General features: G+C 51.4%; 2 protein-coding genes across 2 annotated transcripts in view; one reads left to right on the plus strand and one right to left on the minus strand.

The window, feature by feature from the left end:
• Positions 1-18455, minus strand: part of TRIM9 (tripartite motif containing 9) — a 74619-nt gene that overhangs the window by 43830 nt on the left and 12334 nt on the right. The window lies entirely within an intron of this gene.
• The window catches only part of PSMC6 (proteasome 26S subunit, ATPase 6), a 364454-nt gene continuing 351204 nt past the window's right edge, over positions 5206-18455 (plus strand). Inside the window, exon 1 of the mRNA XM_059820024.1 lies at positions 5206-5209. The gene's annotated coding sequence lies outside the window, so the exon portion shown is untranslated. The remainder of the gene's footprint in view (positions 5210-18455) is intronic.

The raw sequence follows: 18455 nt of genomic DNA on the forward strand, positions 1-18455 counted from the left end.
AAGCCAGTCCATCCAGAGCAACAGCAGCACGTAGCTCCCGTGTCTTGAGGAGTGCAATCATAATGATGGCTGATTACAATCACTTGTGACCCAGCTGGGAGCACGCTGATCTATAGCTGCTGTCATACGGCCGGTGGCATTTCCAAACCGCCCTGGAAGCACAGGGCTCATTTGCTGTGTGTCAGTGTTGTTATGTTTCTAGAGATGAATGAGGCTGGCGAGAGGCAGAGGACAGCTCGCAGCTGAGCAATGACTCCTCCAGGCTCCCTCCCCTCCCCTGCAAGGCACGGTCCAGCAACAACGCGCAGGGCCCTGAGCGGGTAGAAGTGCTCATAGCTGCCCTGGAGCAGCACTTACAGCCATGTCCCCAGGCAGATGGGCTGGTTCTTTGCTAGAGGTGCAATTTGCAGGCAGAATAAGCACACAACTACACCTGCACTCCTCTCTGGAGAAACTGGCAACACACCATCTTGCACCCGCTCTTCCTATATTTGTGGAAAAATGAGGTTTAAGCACCCTCAGAGGGCGGAGTGCTGGAGTAAACCCCCGCGTGGCGAAGGGCAGCCGTGCGGGCACTGTCACTGCAGCCACCACGGCTGTTCCACGGGCTCCGACCCTTGCCTGGGCCACGCTCTGCTCCTCCTGGGCTCCCACCCGCTGGAGACTGGAGCCCATTTCCCCCATGGCTGGAGGGGTCAGGCGGGACAGCACGCACCCATCTGCCCTGGGGTGCCTCCTCCCCTCATCTGCACAGGGGCATTCCCACCGGGCACGGCTTCCGCCAGGCTCCCCCGCTTCCGACTGCAGCTGCTGCTAGCACACGGGCAGGGAGATGAAACGAGCAGAGCTGAATCCAATTAGAGAGATCCGGAAACAAGAGAGGAGATGGGAACGTGTCCAGGTTGCTGAGAGCTCCATCTGCCCTCGTGCCAAGAGAGGAGAATCACAGACGAGGAGGACAGCGTGTCCGGTCCTGCTTAGGGATCCTTTGGCCAAGCGGTGGTGTCAGAAATCTGCAGGCGAGAGCTGAGCATGACACCAAGCAGCACTGCTTAGCATTCTTAGCACACCACAGCCCCGTTAGCGTTCTTGGGCTAATTGGCCTGTGTGCAGCTCCGTGATGCTTGGGCTGCGTCTGGTGGAGCTCTCAAACAGCACCAGAGCTCCACCGTGGCCTCCTGCTTGAGACAAGCAGATTGGGGTCGAGCCCGGCTGGCAAAGGTCTTCCTTGGACAGAAATCAGTCAGGGGAGAGTATAAGAGTATAACTGTCGACCTCATAGAATCATAGAATGGTAGACTCATTTACGTTGGAAAAGACCTTTAAGATCATCAAGTCCAAGAGTAAACCTAACCCTGCCAAATCCACCGCTAAACCATGTCCCGCAGTGCCTCATCCACACGTCTTTTAAACACCTCCAGGGATGGTGACTCCACCACCTCCCTGGGCAGCCTCTTCCAGTGTCTGACACCCTTTCAATGAAGAAGTTTTTCCTAATATCCAGCCTGAACCTCCCCTGGCGCAACTTGAGGCCATTCCCTCTTGTCCATCACTAGTCACTTGGGAGAAGAGACCAACACCCACCTCCCCCCAACCCCCTTTCAGGCAGTTGTAGAGAGCGATGAGGTCTCCCCTCAGCCTCCTCTTCTCCAGACTGAACACCCCCAGCTCCCTCAGCCGCTCCTCATCAGACTTGTGCTCCAGACCCCTCACCAGCTCCGTCGCCCTTCTCTGGACACGCTCCAGCACCTCAGAGAATCACAGAATCACTAAGGTTGGAAAGGACCTGTAAGATCATCAAGTCCAACCATCAACTAACACCACCATGCCCATTAAACCGTATCCCACAATGCCTTGTCCACACGTTCCAATGTCCTTCTTGTAGTGAGGGGCCCAAAACTGAACACAGCATTCGAGGTGCGGCCTCACCAGTGCCGAGTACAGGGGCACGATCCCCTCCCTACTCCTGCTGGCCACACCATTTCTGATAGAGGCCAGGATGCCGTTGGCCTTCTTGGCCAGCTGGGCACACTGCTGGCTCATCTTCAGCCGGCTGTCGACCAACACCCCCAGGTCCTTTTCTGCCAGGCAGCTTTCGAGCCACTCGTCCCCAAGCCTGTAGCGTTGCATGGGGTTGTTGTGGCCCAAGTGCAGGACCCGGCACTTGGCCTTGTTGAACCTCATACAATTGGCCTGGGCCCATCGATCCAGCCTGTCCAGATCCCTCTGCAGAGCCTTCCGACCCTCCAGCAGATCAACACTCCCGCCCAACTTGGTGTCATCTGCAAACGTACTGAGGGAGCACTCAATCCCCTCATCCAGATCATCAATAAAGATATTAAACAAGACCGGCCCCAGTACCCAGCCCTGGGGAACACCACTTGTGACCAGCCGCCAACTGGATTTCTCTCCGTTCACCACCACCCTTTGGGCCCGGCCATCCAGCCAGGTTTTACCCAGCGGAGAGTGCACCCATCCAAGCCACGAGCAGCCAGTTTCTCCTGGACAATGCTGTGGGAAACGGTGTCAAAGGCTTTACTACAGTCCAGGCAGACAACATCCACAGCCTTTCCCTCGTCCACTAAGCAGGTCACTTTGTCACAGAAGGAGATCAGGTTGGTCAGGCAGGACGTGCCTTTCGTAAACCCGTGCTGTCTGGGCCTCCTAATGTCAGTGGAGCTGCCTGCTGAAATCAGGCACATTCTGACCTGATCAACAGATGTCCCTCCCCTAGGGCTGACAAAGGGCAGGACACGTTGCAGAAGGACTACTAGGAAAAAATACCCAGAAAATGAGTCTGTGCTGAAGGGAAACTGCAGAAATTTGGCTTCCTGGTGCCCTGGCAAGTGAGATGCACGTTAGCCAGAGCTGCTGTTAATGCTGCTTTCCTTTGCTACCCTTAGCAACGTAGAACCAGCCCTGAACGAGCATCCAGGAGGGAAACAGAGAGACGGCTTATTGACATAGAGTTATCCACTGGTCTGCTGCACAGCTGTTGAGGAAGTCAGTGCACAGCAAATATTGAGAGTAATAACGTTCGGCAATACAAGGTAATCAAGGCAACTGATCGAGTTATAATCAACCTCAGCAAGCACAGAGTTCAGCTTCTGGAGAAGTAGTCTGCAGGGCAGAAGGAACTGGCTCATCAAGCAAAATCTTCCACATCTCAGGCAACCACTGAAATAGCATTATTATTGTTTTAAAAAATAATAAATTCATTGCAAAGCCTTAATTAGAGAGAAAGGCAGTTAACAAAACCAGAGACGGCATTTCCTGAGAAGGCTGCTTAGCAGCTAATCTCTAGGGCAGCTGATCCCTCCTTAAATCACTGTTCCTTGTGGTATTTTCCCTTCACTTTGAATAAACCCCCGAGCCCTGGATTCCCCTTCCCACAGTGCAGCAGACGTAAGGGAACAGGTATTAAGCACTCCACTTGTGTCCTGAGCTCCTGGGCCAGCTCCAAGTGTAGTCACCCCTTGACACTGACCTGTTACCCCAAGCGCTGTCCTCTGAGATGCAGTGGTCACGTCTCTAGGTCATCCTCCCAGCAGCAGCAGCCCCCCATGTGAAGTGACAGACAGAGAAACCCCAAGCAACCAGCTCCAGGGACCATCCCAGGGCACATCGGAGAGGGAGCTGCCTCTACAAGGGGTCTGGAATGAAACAAGGGGCAGCGGAGGAGGTTGGACAAGATAAAAAGACAAATGGCTCAGCGGGAATGCGCCGGTAGGAGCATGGACTTTTTTTAGGAGCTTTCAGGCATGCTGGAAAAGTAGGAGAACCTGGAGAAATGGGCTTAAACCCAGCATTTTTGTGAGTGATAAAGGAGTGTGCTGGTGTTGCATCCATCCAGCTCTCCACTCCCTGCTGTGCACAAGGAAGAGTGGGTCATGGCAAATCCCCAGGCAATAGCATGGCGACACATGGTGTTACCCTTAACAGAAGTGCTCTTGCTTGGCCTTATGTCGGCAGGAGAACTGGGCCAAACATCACTTACTTTCTCCAATAAGATCAAACAAATCCTCTGGCTGTTGCTGCTTGTCTCACCAAAGAAAATCCCCATTGTCCGCCACAGTCAGAACCTGAGATATGTTCTTTAACTTGCCTAAAAATGAATTTACAAGAGCAACAGTTGCTGCAAGGTAAAAGCCTGGACATCAGGCCACCTTCTGACCCACAGCATCGCTGTGACCGAGAGCAGCCTCCTTTTTCTGGGAAAACTACTTTGGGATGTAAAGGACTGCCCCAACAACACTCTCCAAGAGAAGGTTCTTCTGCACCTGCCCTCCCACAAGCTAGTGGAAGACCTCAGGAGAGGCAACAGAGCCTCTTATGGAGGTGGAAGGCCATACATCCATCATAGGACTAGAGGCATAGTCACCATATGACCAAGATGCCACTGTTGCTGTCCTGTGACCATGGCATGACGGGCCACCTCCGGCAACTGTATGTCAGGCACACGTCCGAGCAAGGCCCCATCACCTGCCTGTTCACACAAGCACACCTTGTGCTAAGACCATTAGCTCCCAAACTGTGCAGGAGGGAACGGGCTCCTTCTAGCCATGTGGCAAATGCAGTGCTGGACATGGGGAGGAGAGAGGTTGTGGGGTGCTACATCAATTCCCACCAAAGTTTTAGAGGCAGAGAAGCAGCCTCTCCGATCAACGGCAAACATCAAAGCAGACCTCTGCATGATGCTCAGGGAACATCTAGCTACAGTCAAGCTTGTCAGCTCTTCCCAAGGACTCCCATGTGCCCATGACATGAAGAGTAGGACGTGAAATGGTTAGTGCCGGTGTTATGGCAACGTTAATCCTATATATGAAGCAGCAAACCCCTCTCCCCTGCTTCAGCTCACTGCTGTAAAAGGCTCAAGGCTGTAACACGTTGAGGATGGGTCAATCACCAGGGTTGCATCCATACTGAGCCAAACCTCTCAAGTTTTGGTCTACATTTTCCTGGCAAGATCCTCTCATTATTTTTCTTGCAGAATTCCTTACACCCACCCGTGCATTGTGAAAATACCCAGTGAACAGCCCAATTCCCACAGGTCAGACTCAGGTTTGTGGCGAGTGATCAGGATAGAGGTTTGGTATCTCTCACAATGAAGGAAAAGCAACGCAGCAACAACCTGCGGCCATCTACCTAGCGAACACCCCCCAAGGCCAATGCTCCACTTGACCTCCCTTCTTCTTCAGGCTCAAGGAGTGCCAGAGGGCTTGAGTCCATCCGGAAGAAAACGAGCTCCTCGGGGATTGCTATGAAACGCTCTTACTTATGCAGAACAAATGAGCACTAGGGGAAGGACTGCCAGAAAAGGTCAAGGAGCTTTAAACCACTTCCAGTCAGGCCAGTAACAGGGAAAGGTTTGGGTCTGGCTACGTTGGAACGGCACAAACTACTGCTGCATCTTTTTATTCGAAGAATCTGGGGGACATTCCTGTAAATGGTGAGGAAAGTCCCACCAGGCAAACCCTGTCTCCTTAGACCCCCTTTTTCTCCATGGTGCATGGAAAAATATGTAAGCAAAGACTCAGGTTATGATCTCATGGGCCAAGACCTCTGTCCTGTATGGAATAAAGGTACTACGGACACACAAGTATGCAAACAAAACAAGACCATCAGCCTGCAGGCGAAGCTGCCAGGAGATCAGCGCACCCCCTTTTTGGGGTACATTTAGCACAAGAGAACACAGCGGCCAGGTCACTGCTGTGTGCAGGCACCAAGCACCTTCCCTACGCAGTCATCCAGGCATTGCCCAAAACCCAGGAAGGTGCAAACTGCAGATTTTATGCTTTCTGCCTTAAAATTATGCTCTATCTGCCTTAAGTCCAATTACTGCCTTCCCACTCAGCCTGCCTCTGTGGTTACTCATACTTTAGCTCTTCCATCCCATTATTCCATTAAGTCTTTAAATCTGATTACTTTGTTTGGAGTTAAATTTAAACCTGATTAACTGCATAAACGATGATTTTTACCAGTCCTAGCCCAAACACAGTAGAAAGCAGGTTGAAAGCCCCATGGGGCAATTCCTCTTTCCGCAGTGAGTGTATTGACCATCCTTTTCTCTTGTCCTATAGCCTTTAATAACCATCTGCATGCTGTAGTCTGGCACGGTCGTCAACAGGCTTGACAGCTAGCCAACATCTTGACTTTGCTTTGACATTTAATTGCCTAGAAATGCAAATTGTATTGCACTCTTCAGTTCTGAGCCGCACTCACTGAGGCACTAAGGTAAAGGAATAGACCTCATCGCTGCAATCGGCCAGTGTTCAGTGCACTCACTGGGGCTGGCGGGAGAACAACAGCAACTCATCGGCACCACCACTGATGACCACGAAGTCCCACCACAGAGGGGAGCTCAATGAAACTGCCTTCCTACTGAACGTGGTCCTGATACGGCATCCAGGAAGCCTGGAGTCCAAGCCCTGCTCTGCCACAGGTGACCAGTGCGATGCCGGCCAAGTCCACATCTCCCATCTCCTGCCAGTGTAGACCAGAAAGCTCTGGGGCAGTTGGGTGAGTGGGCACTCGGTCTAAAGAGGCCTCATGGGCTTCATACAAAGGTAAAAGCGCAACTTTCAAACATCATGTAGGCTGACACCAAACAGGTCACACAGCCTCAGCATCCTCGCAGCTCTGCGTGTTGTCAGTCCTGTCGGTATCTCACCGACCATCTGAACCGAGCTGGCAACGCACGGCGGCTTTCAGAGATCCCGGCCTGGTGCCTTAACAGCAGCTTCTCATTTCACAGCCCTTTGCTTCTTTGGCTGATGACCAAAACTGGGATTTTACAGAACATCAGCAATCACTCGTGGACTTAGATGAAGGGAGGTTTTCAAAGGCACAGATGGGAGATGGCGTCTCATTCCCTTTGGCTATCAACACATACGCCTTCCCTCCAACGGGAGGAAGCACGTATATGCCCCCAGCATCTCCACAAAGCGGGGCCGCATCATGGCCTTGCAGGCAACCCATCTGCTGGCATTTCCTAATGAATCCTTGACGCGGCAGCCTCTGAGGATGGGCTGGTGTACCCAAAAGCTTGTCTGCCTTTCCCAGCTAAATTAGCGTCATAAAAGGCATCTCCTCTCCCACTCAAATCTTACCTTGGGCACATCCAAAGTCCTACACAATTACAAGACTATTGTTCTTCTGTGTATGTTCCTTTTGGCTATTTGCTCTTAACCATCTGCCCCTGCGGAAAGCAGTCTGGCATGTGCTGAAGTGAAACAGCATCAGTGCTGAAGGGGTTGGACTAGATGACCTTTAAAGATCCCTTCCAACCCAAACCATCCTATGATTCTACGACTACAGCCCGCAGTTCATCTTTTCCATCGTTTCAAATCTAAATGCTCTCAGCCTTAGGCCATCTTTCCCAATTTGATACTCCCTAATGGGATACTGGCCAATACCTGTTGAAGGAGATGGTATTAGCACTTATTCTGGCCATTGCCCATATGCCAAAACTCCCAATCACGAAGCCCGCTCTGGGAGAAGGGTGAATTTCACCACATTTCCACTGCTACAATTTAAGCACTAAACTTTTTGCTGCATTCACGGAAATGCAAAGCCTGCAACAGCCCACTATAGGCTTGACCATCACAATCCCGCTCTCCAGCTTCCCCTTCTCCTCTCCGCGCATGCCCAGCTCATTCGTCCTTTCCCCTGCGGTCCCTCCAGTTGCTCTCCCTACATGCTATGACCCTGGTTTGCAACTGCCTTGATGCCACCAACACGGTCCTCTAGCTGAGGCTGCGCCGGCATGACTTTCCCCTACACGCAGGATAGCTCACAGCACCTTTTGGAGTGTTTCTTGTGCTCTCCTCTGAGGTCTTCAATCAACTGCGCTGTGTACGGGACTCGACCAAATAAATCACAGGGAATTATTATCTCTTTGGGCAAATACACCACCACCCACCTAACCTCGGAGTACACAACAAACCCCTCTCTCTCTGCTTCTCTGACATATTTTTAAGAGAACGTGGGCATTTCCAGCAGCTGTCCTGAGCCCTCCCTCACATCTCTAGGAAACAGCAGTGATCTCTGGCTCTGGTCGAGCTTACTAGAGAAACTGTCTCCTTCAGTTATTGCTGCTGCTTCTGGGCAGAAGGCTGGACTTTAGCTCTCTGAGGTCCCTTCTAATCTGAAGCTTTCTATGACCAAAGCTGTATTACTAAAAAAAAAGAGCTTTTGCCTGCCGTGAACATCCCTGCCTGAGCAGAGATGCTCCCACCTAGCCGCCCGCTGGGCTTTCACCATGGGGACAACGCAGCTCCAGGCCCTTCAGCAGAGCAAGCCCACCGCCAAACCCCTTGGACTTCGGGTAGTCCTACCTCTACGTACACGATTTCCCCGAGAGCAGTTCCTCTTTCCCCTCTGGGCAGAGGGGAGGCTCAGCAGGCATGCACTGAGCTCCTGCTCATTTAAACCAACGAGTGCTGCCTCTTTCTGCTCTCCAAGGAGAAAACCAAGGGCAGCTGCAACAGAGATCAAAGGGCAGGTCCAAGGACCAGGATTTCACATTTCCTTTGAAGCACCACTTCAGAAATACTTCCCATCACCATGGATACCGGAGCACTGGGAACGCAACACTCATCGCAGCAGCGGCAGAGATGCTCGGGTGGCTGCTGCCAGGAAAGCACTTACAGCAGAGTGAGGAAGCTCAGATCTCACCTCAATTGCAGGAAAAACACAGTAAACCCAGCCTTTCTCCGCTGTTAACTCCTTCCTGCAGGCACTGGAGTCTGAGCCCCCCTACATCTGGATCCAAGCTTCCCAAGTTGGAAAGGGTTGGATTTGGGATTACTCCCAAAACGTGATAGCAACCAGATTGCATTTGGTGCTGTAGATACCCAAAAAGCCAATCCGGATCCCAGAGACTTCAAACCAAGGAGGGAACCAGGACTTAGGGGAAGGGCAGAGACGGAAAAGCATCTCCTTCCCAGACTAAGAATAACCAAGAGTCCTACTTCAGACAGAGAACAGGCTGTGCGTGCGCTGGACGCGCTATCCCACATTGGGCGTGCACAGGGGGCATTTCACAGGCCCCTTGTCTTCCTCTGGCTGGGCACTGGGGCTGGCCTCAGGCAGACGAGCTCGGTGGTACTGCACACCCCAAGCTCCCTAGTAGCCACGTGCTCCCAGCAGCGAGGCCAGACCGGTCGGCATTTCTCCGCTAAGAGGCTGCAGCACTTTGCTCCAGACTCCATCAAATCAATCCCTCGGGACACACCACGCTTTTTTACCTCTGGGGACGCCGAGCAGAAAGCAGCCCCGGCACCAAGACACACGCATCACCCCGAGGTCCCCAGGCCCCCCCGGCTGCGCAGAGGACACCACGGCGAAACCAACGGAGCAACTCTGCAGGCGTCCCGTTCGCTCAGCGGCACTGAAAGGGTACCGAGAGGCAGAAGACCCAGACCCCCGGTCTCCTCGCTTGCCAGCTTGCAGACCTGTAATTCCTTTTGGAAGGAGGGCAACGTGGCACAGCACAAGGGAGGAAGGAACAAGCAGACGGTGGAAGTGGTTTAACACCAGGTCCTCCACGAAGGAGCCGTGCAAAGCCAGCAAGGTGCCCAGGGCGAAGGCGCAGGGCAGTGCAGGAAGGTGTGAATTCAGCAAGCGCAAAGACTTAAAACCTCTGAGGATTTCAACTTCCAGCTCTCCTAATGCAATCCAGGAACCAGCTCTTTGGAAAGCCCGCTCCCTCCAGCTCAGAAGACGCGTTTAAAGCAGCCTCTTGAGAGCCCACACTAAGATTTTCAAGGAAAATAAACCAGAGAGAGAGGCATAGAGTGACAAAAGCGCTTGAAGGCAGGATGAAACTAGGAAGGGTGTAGGCAGGGGAGGATGAGAGTCGTTATCGGGAGGATGAGTGTCATTATAGGGAAGGCTAACCAAATGAACTGGATGGATTATGAGAAGATTGTAGACCCATTAATAAAAAAGGAGGAAGAATAAATCAATAATTCTGGAAGAGCTGAGATAATGAATGCCTTTAAAAAAATTATTCTTTAATAAGAAAGGACGTATGGCTAATTAGGAAGTAATGAAGAACTTGTCAGTGTATCTACAGAGAGCGAGGAGGCAAGAGGGCTCCGTACCCAGAACTGAAGGATATCCGAATCACTGGAGCTGAGCAATACATCTTAGTGTCACAAGGAAAGCAGTTAATAGACTCACTGAATAATTCATGATTATTTATGAAGAAGTAAAGAATCCAGGAAGTACCAAGGGATGGGAGGGGGGAATAACTCACATTTACTTCAGTAATAGGTTTTTTTAGAGGAAGGAAAGAAGTGCTCCCAAGACCTTAAAGGAAAAACAGCCTAAGGAGGAAAGCAGCCACAAATACAGAAGATAACTCTAAAAGTCTCTACGGAACAATATCCTGTCTCAGCGTGGGGAGGATACACCTGGATGTTGGACTCTCGCATCCCCCTGCAGCAAAGGCACCACCAGCGAGGCCAGGGCTCACGCCGCAGGGAGCCCAAGCCTCGCCAACATGGTCCCCATTGCTTGGGAGGGCCTCGAGAAACTTGGCTTCTGCAAGCACTTCAGATGTGTGGTTGGGATCTGAGCACAGCCAGGTGGATGGAAAGCCAAGCCGGGGACCCACCACGGGGCACAGCAGTCAAACGCAACAACATGACATCATGTGAAGGAGGAATATCCCTGGACTGGCAAATGAGAGTTTGCCAGCACCACTAAGGGTAGGAATCAAACCAGCTCTAAGATATCATCGCTCTCTACAATTACCTGAAAGGAGGTTGCAGAGAGGTGGGTGTTGGTCTCTTCTCCCAAGTGACGAGTGACAGGACAAGAGGAAACAGCCTCAAGTTGCGCCAGGGGAGGTTCAGGCTGGATATTAGGAGAAATGTCTTTACGGAGAGAGCGGTGAAGCTCTGGAAGAGGCTGCCCAGGGAGGTGGTGGAGCCACCATCACTGGAGGTGTTCAAGGAACATGTGGACATGGCACTGTGGGACATGGTTTAGTGGGCATGGTGGGGTTGGGTTGATGGTTGGACTTGATGATCTTACAGGTCTTTTCCAACCTTAACGATTCTGTGATTCTGTGATATCTCCTTGGCCATAAACATGCACGAGAAATAGATGCGAGCTTCAGCCAGGAAGAACATCAAAGGATTCACACAGCAACCACCTCCAATCAGTGTGAGATTAAAAAGGATGCTTGGGAAACAGCAAAATGAGAAAAAAACTGAGGCGTGCGCCTTTTCAGCATGGATCTAGCTCCCCTGTGCAAGGACAGGTACCTCTCAGCTGGGCTGAGAAGGGGCAATGACCACCAGGGACACTGGGAGAGAGGGAGCTCGGCAGAGGCAGAAAGGAGGAGCGGGGGGGAGCTGGGAAGGGCCGGAGAAACGGGGCGACAGCAAGGGAGGGAGGCGAAGTCTTGGGGAGGACTGGCAAACATTGCATCTCAGTCCAAAGTCCCGCACAAGACCCTGGTTACATGCTCACCGTGTGCAGGGTTTCCTCCAGCTGATGATGACACCAGATATACCTAACACTTGCTTCTGCGCTGGCTCTGCCCGATCGGGAGAGGGAACAGAAGTCAATCCTCCTTTAGCTCGAGCAGGGGCTGTGACCACCTTGCAGGAGTCGCTGCTCCCTCATTCTCCTACTAAAACATCAACAGGTCTAATGTGGGATGAAAAATCATTTAAACCCTGATGAACAAACATGCGAATGAGGTACCCAACACGCTGAGAAGCCCAAAGACCAGACGAGAAGCAGCAGAGAAGGGAGAAAATGGTGCTGAGGAGCGGGGCCCCAACACAAGAGCTGCCTTCTTCCTCCTTTCCCACTCTCTCCTCTGTTTCCCACTTTGTGGGACAGGAGCTTCCAGGAGGCCAGGGAAGTAACGCTGGAGATTCAGAAGGGCCTGAGAAGATCAAGCAGCTTGTGACAGTGAAAGGACAGTCAGGGGTGACACAGAAGGGATGGCGATCCCTCCTTGGGAAGAGACAGCCAAAGGAGACCATGAGATCCAAGGGGAAGGACCAGTTCCAAGCTGGCATCCAAGTCAGGGGCAGGGCAGGAGGGATGCGGTGCGGAAGATACCGTGACATCTCCAAACTGAGCCTCTCGGCATCACTGGGCAGCAGGCTACCTCTCCCAGTTGAGAGCTGACCTGCATCTCTGTGTACCCCGAGGTAAATCAGCAGAGAAGACACGTGATGGGCAACTGCTCCTAGTAAGTAATGACCGCCGTCACAGAAGCCCATCACCTTGGTCTCTGACTTGCTGCTGTTGATTGCTACGGTAATGAGACAACCCAACGGGAACCTGTGATTTTTAACTTGAGAGCTATCAAGGTAAAGGAAAATACTGGAGAAACTCTCCTAATTTAAATAGGAGCGGGGAAGGAGGGAAATGAGAGACAGGTTTAGCTCACGGAAGGCACATCAAATGGTTGCCTTAAGTTGTAAGCTGCCTTGTAAAGAGCTGCGTGCGGGATTAGCAGGCAGTATCTCAAACCTCAGACGAGGCTGTGCGATACTTATCCTTACACACAAAAGCCCTTTTATACCACAAAAGTACAAGCGCAGTTGGAAGTGATAAATTTGGTCTCTTTTACAGAAAAACTGTTTTTCCTTTTTTAAAAAAAAGAGTCTCCGGAGACCTTGTGCAATCTGCATTCGACAGGCAGTCGGAGACCCCTCTCATTTTGCACAGGCAGCAAAAGCCCCGCTCTTTCCACTTAGGTGAAGGGTTTGTTTTAAGTCACTGGTTTAACTTAGGGGGAAAAGAAGTCTCTTGCAACATGCCTGCTGAGGGTTTGAAACTCTTGAGGAGATAGGTACTTTAGTAATATCGATAAGCTCAGCTTCAAGCCCAGCACTAAGCTGGCCAGCTTGCAGTACTGGTCCGCAGCATCTCGGGAGCTCTGTTATCCCAGTCTCCAGCCCTGCCGCGACGCCAACAAACATTAAAGAGAATGCGAGAGGATCTCCCGGGTGCGGAAAGCAAACACAGCACGATGTGCTGGCAGGGGCTGGCAGCAGCTTGTTAAAGTGCTCTCTTTTCTCCCCGCTGCTGGGCTACGTGGATGAGCAGCAGCAGAAGCGAATCTCAGATGAGTTTCACCCCTCCTGCTACTTAATTCTGGTCTGGTACGGTGAGGACCTTATCGGTAAGCAAAGAGTACCTGCTCAGGAGAAGGGGAATCTGAGCAGCAGCCTGTACACGGAGCAGAGGGGCTTCATGTAGCCTGGCAGTGCTCAAAGATGCTCTGACACGTTTAGGTTTCATTACGTATGTTAACGTGGTGCAGAAGGGAAGGGTGCAGGGACTCCCATGGGTGCCTGAGCGGGGATGTCCACCCCACAGAACTGGATGAACAACAGACCTACTCTAGTGGGATTAGCCCAGTGCCTGAGCTCATTAGCCCTGACTCTTAATCAGCTCCCAGGTGGTCAGCTTGAGTGTCCCTGCCATGACCCCTCAGTTTCACAATTCATACTGCACAGGATGAGCCTGGGTTTGGCCCACGGCTGCCCCGTGCTCTTCGGCCTCTCGGTATCACCCAGCTCCGGGCAGAAAGCTGCACGGGGCAGCACGTGTGCTCGCCTTCACCTCTAGCACCGCTGGCTTCAGAGCACCAGTACTGCGAAGAGGCTGCGGTTGCTTCTCACGACACCTCGGAAGGAGTCAAGGACAAAGGCTCTGAACACAAATGTTGCAGAAACGCAGGGTTTCTAATATAACTCTAAAATGTGAAGTTTGGGCTTTTTTTCAGTGGCACGTTGCAAGGCAAGGGGGTAAGTTACAGAAGTGCCAGCGCCTGTTCCTTTGAGCTGCAGCTTTGATCCTTGAAGATTTTGACTTACTTAAATATGTTTCTATTTAAACCAGTTTTGAATACAGAAGGGAAAACCAGCTCATTAAGCAAAGCTTGCCCAGGCCTGTCCTTCGCTTCCTTCTCTCAAGCACAGGGAGGGGGCTTGCAAGGCTCCCAGCACAGCACCAACAACATGCACTCACTGCAAATGCAGGAGCAAACAGCACCGTGGGCTCCGAGCCATCACAGGCTCTTCCACTGTGCAAAGCCATCGAGGAGAAACCTGTGTGCCACAGGATGAGCCCTTAAGAGGAGGAATGCCAGGTGGAACAGCCCCGAAATAAAATCTCTGTTTTGCAAGGCAAGTAAATCAGCGCAACTTGAGGGATGGCTTAAGCGTGCGGGTGTACAGCCCTGCTCAGCGGGCCACACGAGCAGGTCCTCCCACCCACCACCCTTTGGGGACACCGCACCAGCACGACCACAGCGCTCCCCGCACGGACCCCGTCCCTCCCGGGCGCGGGAGGGCCCGGCCGGCTGAGCAAGGCGGCTGGAAAACAGCCACCCCGGGGGTGCTGGAGGGAGCACACGGAGGGCAGTGCAGAGCTGGGGCCAAACCGCTTCTCGGCGGAACAAGAGACCCTTCTCCCCGTCCACTCTTCCTCCGCCTGCCACGCTCGCACCCTATCATCTCCGTATCCCTTGTCTAGGGCCAGGGATGTTACTGGTATTTGATTGTAGACTATATTATCTGCCACTCTGAACACATACATTAAAAATAACCATCTACGTATCAACGCTGTCTCAGAATAAATACCGATGCTTTATTGCAGAGCTGTGCAGTGGTTGAGGCTACCTGCTTTTAAAATATTCTCAGTAATGAAGAGGTAGATTAATGTATTTACGCACATGCAAAATCGTGAATGCAGTAAATTGTTACGTAAACTGTTACATAAATTACCTACCAATTGCACATAAATTTTCAGAGTCAAATTCCACCAACCTCACGCTGAACGAGTAAATCACTTTGAGTTACCACACTTATTCCTGACGGCAGGGACCGCTCTGCACAAATGAAGGAGGCAGAATCTGACCTTAAATTACGCACTCGACACACATTTGCGATATTACTTGTATTCAGAGATCTCTTGGCTCCTTCAGACTGTAACTGCAAATCAACTTGGAGACCCCAAACCAAGTAAACTGTCTATTTAAACAAAATGACTGCAATATAATAAATATTGATTTTGTAAACATTTTGCTGAGGTTAAAAGCTTTTCACAGTGATGGTCATTAGGCACATAACTCTGCTCCGGATCCCTGGTAAGCACATTTATCAATAGTTCATATATTATAGCGGAGTCTCAGGCAGTCTAAATCAGCACAGCTCCCCTGAACTCGACATTGCAGCACATGCTCTCGCTGGGTGATGATGTTGGTCCTGTGAGCTTCATTATATTTAATTTAAATCAAATGTATTTTGGGGCACGTACAAATAAAGTGGATGTTTTCTTGGGTTCAGAACTCTGCTGTGATGTAAACTCTTCTGGAATGGGTTAACACCTGGCAGCTGCATAAATACAAACTCTACTTGTATGTTTTCGTATTAAATTACACTCATTTTACTGTTTGTAACATACAAGGTGATGAAAACCACATTCAGAGAAGGGAACCGTTCCATGACCTACCTGAAGACAACTCTGAATAAATCACCCTTCAGACAGCCTTGATGATCTCTGCTGGAAACCACCAGTCCACCCACTGGGTGAGGAAAAACTCCAGTATCCCCCCCTTTCCAATCCCAGCCTCCGGATTAAATATGAGCTTATTTTCCAGCTAGCACCTTTCCTCTCTTTTGACAATATGATTGCTCTCTGCAGTAGGGAATTGCCACCAATTCAATGATAAAAGCCCAAGGAGCCCTTGCAGGACCGGGGGATGATGAAGCCCTCGGATGCGTCCTACTGACACACCGCCTTCTTCGGGCGCTGGGGAGGACCACTGCGGGCGGTTCAGATCACACGCCGAGTGCCAGCCAGGTGCCATATCTAGAGCTGGGCAACCGTAAACCCCTCCAGTTTTGCAAGAGTATTTCGATCAATCGTTGGGTTTGTCAACTCTCATCACACGCACAGAATGGAGATGGGACAAAGCACTGTGGTCCATGGCACTCGATGGCACGATCTGCACAAGGCCTCAGCAATATCTTCAGACTATCAAGTTCTGCACATGTTGTCATTCCAGACCCTTCTGGCATCAAACCACTCAACTGTTTGAATCACGGAATGGTTTGGGTTGGAAGGGACCTTTAAAGTTCATCTAGTCCAACCCTCCTGCAGAGAGCAGGGACATCTTCAACCAGACCAGGTTGCTCAGAGCCCCGTCCAACCTGACCTGGAATGTTTCCAGGGATGGGGCATCTCCCACCTCTCTGGGCAACCGGTTCCAGTGTTTCACCACCCTCATTATTCCTTATATCTAGTCTGAATTTACCCTCTTTTAGTTTAAAACCATGACCCCTTGTCCCATCACAACAGGCCTTGCTAAAAAGTCTGTCCCTCTCTCCCAGATCTCTCTGGGGCCACAGGCTGGTTTGTAAAACCCAAGACTCTTGGACCTGACACGACTCATGACAACTGTAACAATTTACAGCTTTATTGAAGCCAGATCTGTGGCATATGGCAGGAAGGGCTTTTAGCCTACCATACACAGCCTGCTGCAGTTGTGACATAAATTCTTCCCCCAACTTTCCTTTTGATGCGTCACAAGATGAACTGAGATGCCAAATGCCGAGTGCACGCGCTCCTGCAGAAAGACAATCTGCGCTAATTGCCACAAATGACCTTCCGCAGTGTCATCCTCCTGACACCGCCTCTGCCGAGTTGCAAACGATCCCAGGAACCGAAACAGCCCCATAAAAGCATCCCACTTTTCCTGTTCAGCAGGAGAAACATCAGGTAATTGCAGGAGGTATTCCCCCAGGTCACACTCATGTTTGAAGTGGGTTGTGTATGCCCCTTGTTTCTAGAGGAGTCACAGGGAAAGGATCACGCTCAGGGAAGAAGACACTTAAGTCGATGAATCTATGTGGATTTACTCCAGCTGAGAAATAAGGCAGGAGCCTGGGGTAAAGAGCACCTGCTTATAAATCTGATCTCACTACTTCACTTCCAGTGCTTTCCGAGATCCTGAGTGCAGCCAGACTTCGCTTCCCAGCAGTGCCCACTCTCAGGTGAAGACTGACCATGCAGCTACCAGCACCCAGACAGCGTCAAAACCCTGGAAACCAAACCTGTGAGGCATGAGCTAAAAGCCAGCTAAAGCATTAAAGCACTACACGAACAGCTCCACCAGCTTTGACATTTATCCCCATATATATCCTCATGCAAGTTGAGCCCTGCGTCCAGCTCTGGAGCCCCCAGCACAGCCAAGACATGGACCTGTTGGAGCGGGTCCAGAGGAGGAACACAAGAACGGTCAGAGGGCTGGAACACCTCTCCGATGAGGACAGGCTGAGAGAGTTGGGGTTGTTCAGCCTGGAGAAGAGAAGGCTCCGGGGAGACCTTATTGCCGCCTTCCAGTACTTAAAGGGGGCTTAGAAGAAAGATGGGGAAAAACTTTTTAGCAGGGTCTGTAGCGATAGGACAAGGGGTCATGGTTTTAAACTAAAAGAGGGGAGATTCAGGCTAGATATAAGGAAGAAATTTTTTACGCTGAGGGTGGTGAAACCCTGGCCCAGGTTGCCCAGAGAGGTGGGAGATGCCCCATCCCTGGAAACATTCCAGGTCGGGTTGGACAGGGCTCTGAGCAACCTGGTCTGGTTGAAGATGTCCCTGCTCACTGCAGCGAGGTTGGACTAGATGGCCTTTAAAGGCCCCTTCCAACCCAAACCATTCCATGATTCTAAGTCTCAGGATACCACCGAGAAGACATGGCTTCCTTGTTCCTCCTCCCGCTGTGTTGCGCCATGCTCTCGCTTCCAATGCACTAAGAACTGCGTTATAACTGAACAAAATACCTTTTGCCCAAGCAGAAATGGGGTTATTTCAAAACAAAATCCACCTGCATTGTTTCTCACAGCATCATGAAGCCAGCTGACTTGCTTGAATCATAAAACAGCTCTAGTTCAATCACAAAGAGGGTTCAAATGAGGTATCAGGCTCATCAAGTAGAGCTCCTTACACTCCCTCCATCGCTGAGGGAAAGAGGCATATTTCTGCTGAGAGCAGTTAGGAAAGGAGTCAGGCTTGCTCCTACTAAATAAATAGCACTCCGCATTCCCTGGATCCTCCCCAGCTGCTGAAGTGCTGGAGCTGAAAGGTGGGGAAGGAGAAAGCAGCTGAGATCACGGGGTGGAATCCTGCCTCTTTTCCCTTCCCTCCTCTCACCTTTCTCCCCTGCAACAGATGCATTCCTCCAGCCTTGACACAACGATGAGACGTCCCAGCGGCAGAGCAGCATGGTGGCCTTCCTCTGGCACCTACCTACGGCTCACAGCTCATCAAGGAATCGCACGTCAGGCCCATCAGCCACATCTGGCACATCTGCTGAAAGCAAATACCTGGGGCACAGCAACACGAGACAGGAACCCGCTGCAACAGGCAGCTGGTCAGCTTGCAACTTGGCAGGGACTGCCCAGCGGAGACGT

The sequence above is a fragment of the Gavia stellata genome, chromosome 7 (genome assembly GCF_030936135.1).
Source record: "Gavia stellata isolate bGavSte3 chromosome 7, bGavSte3.hap2, whole genome shotgun sequence".
NCBI lineage: Eukaryota > Metazoa > Chordata > Aves > Gaviiformes > Gaviidae > Gavia > Gavia stellata.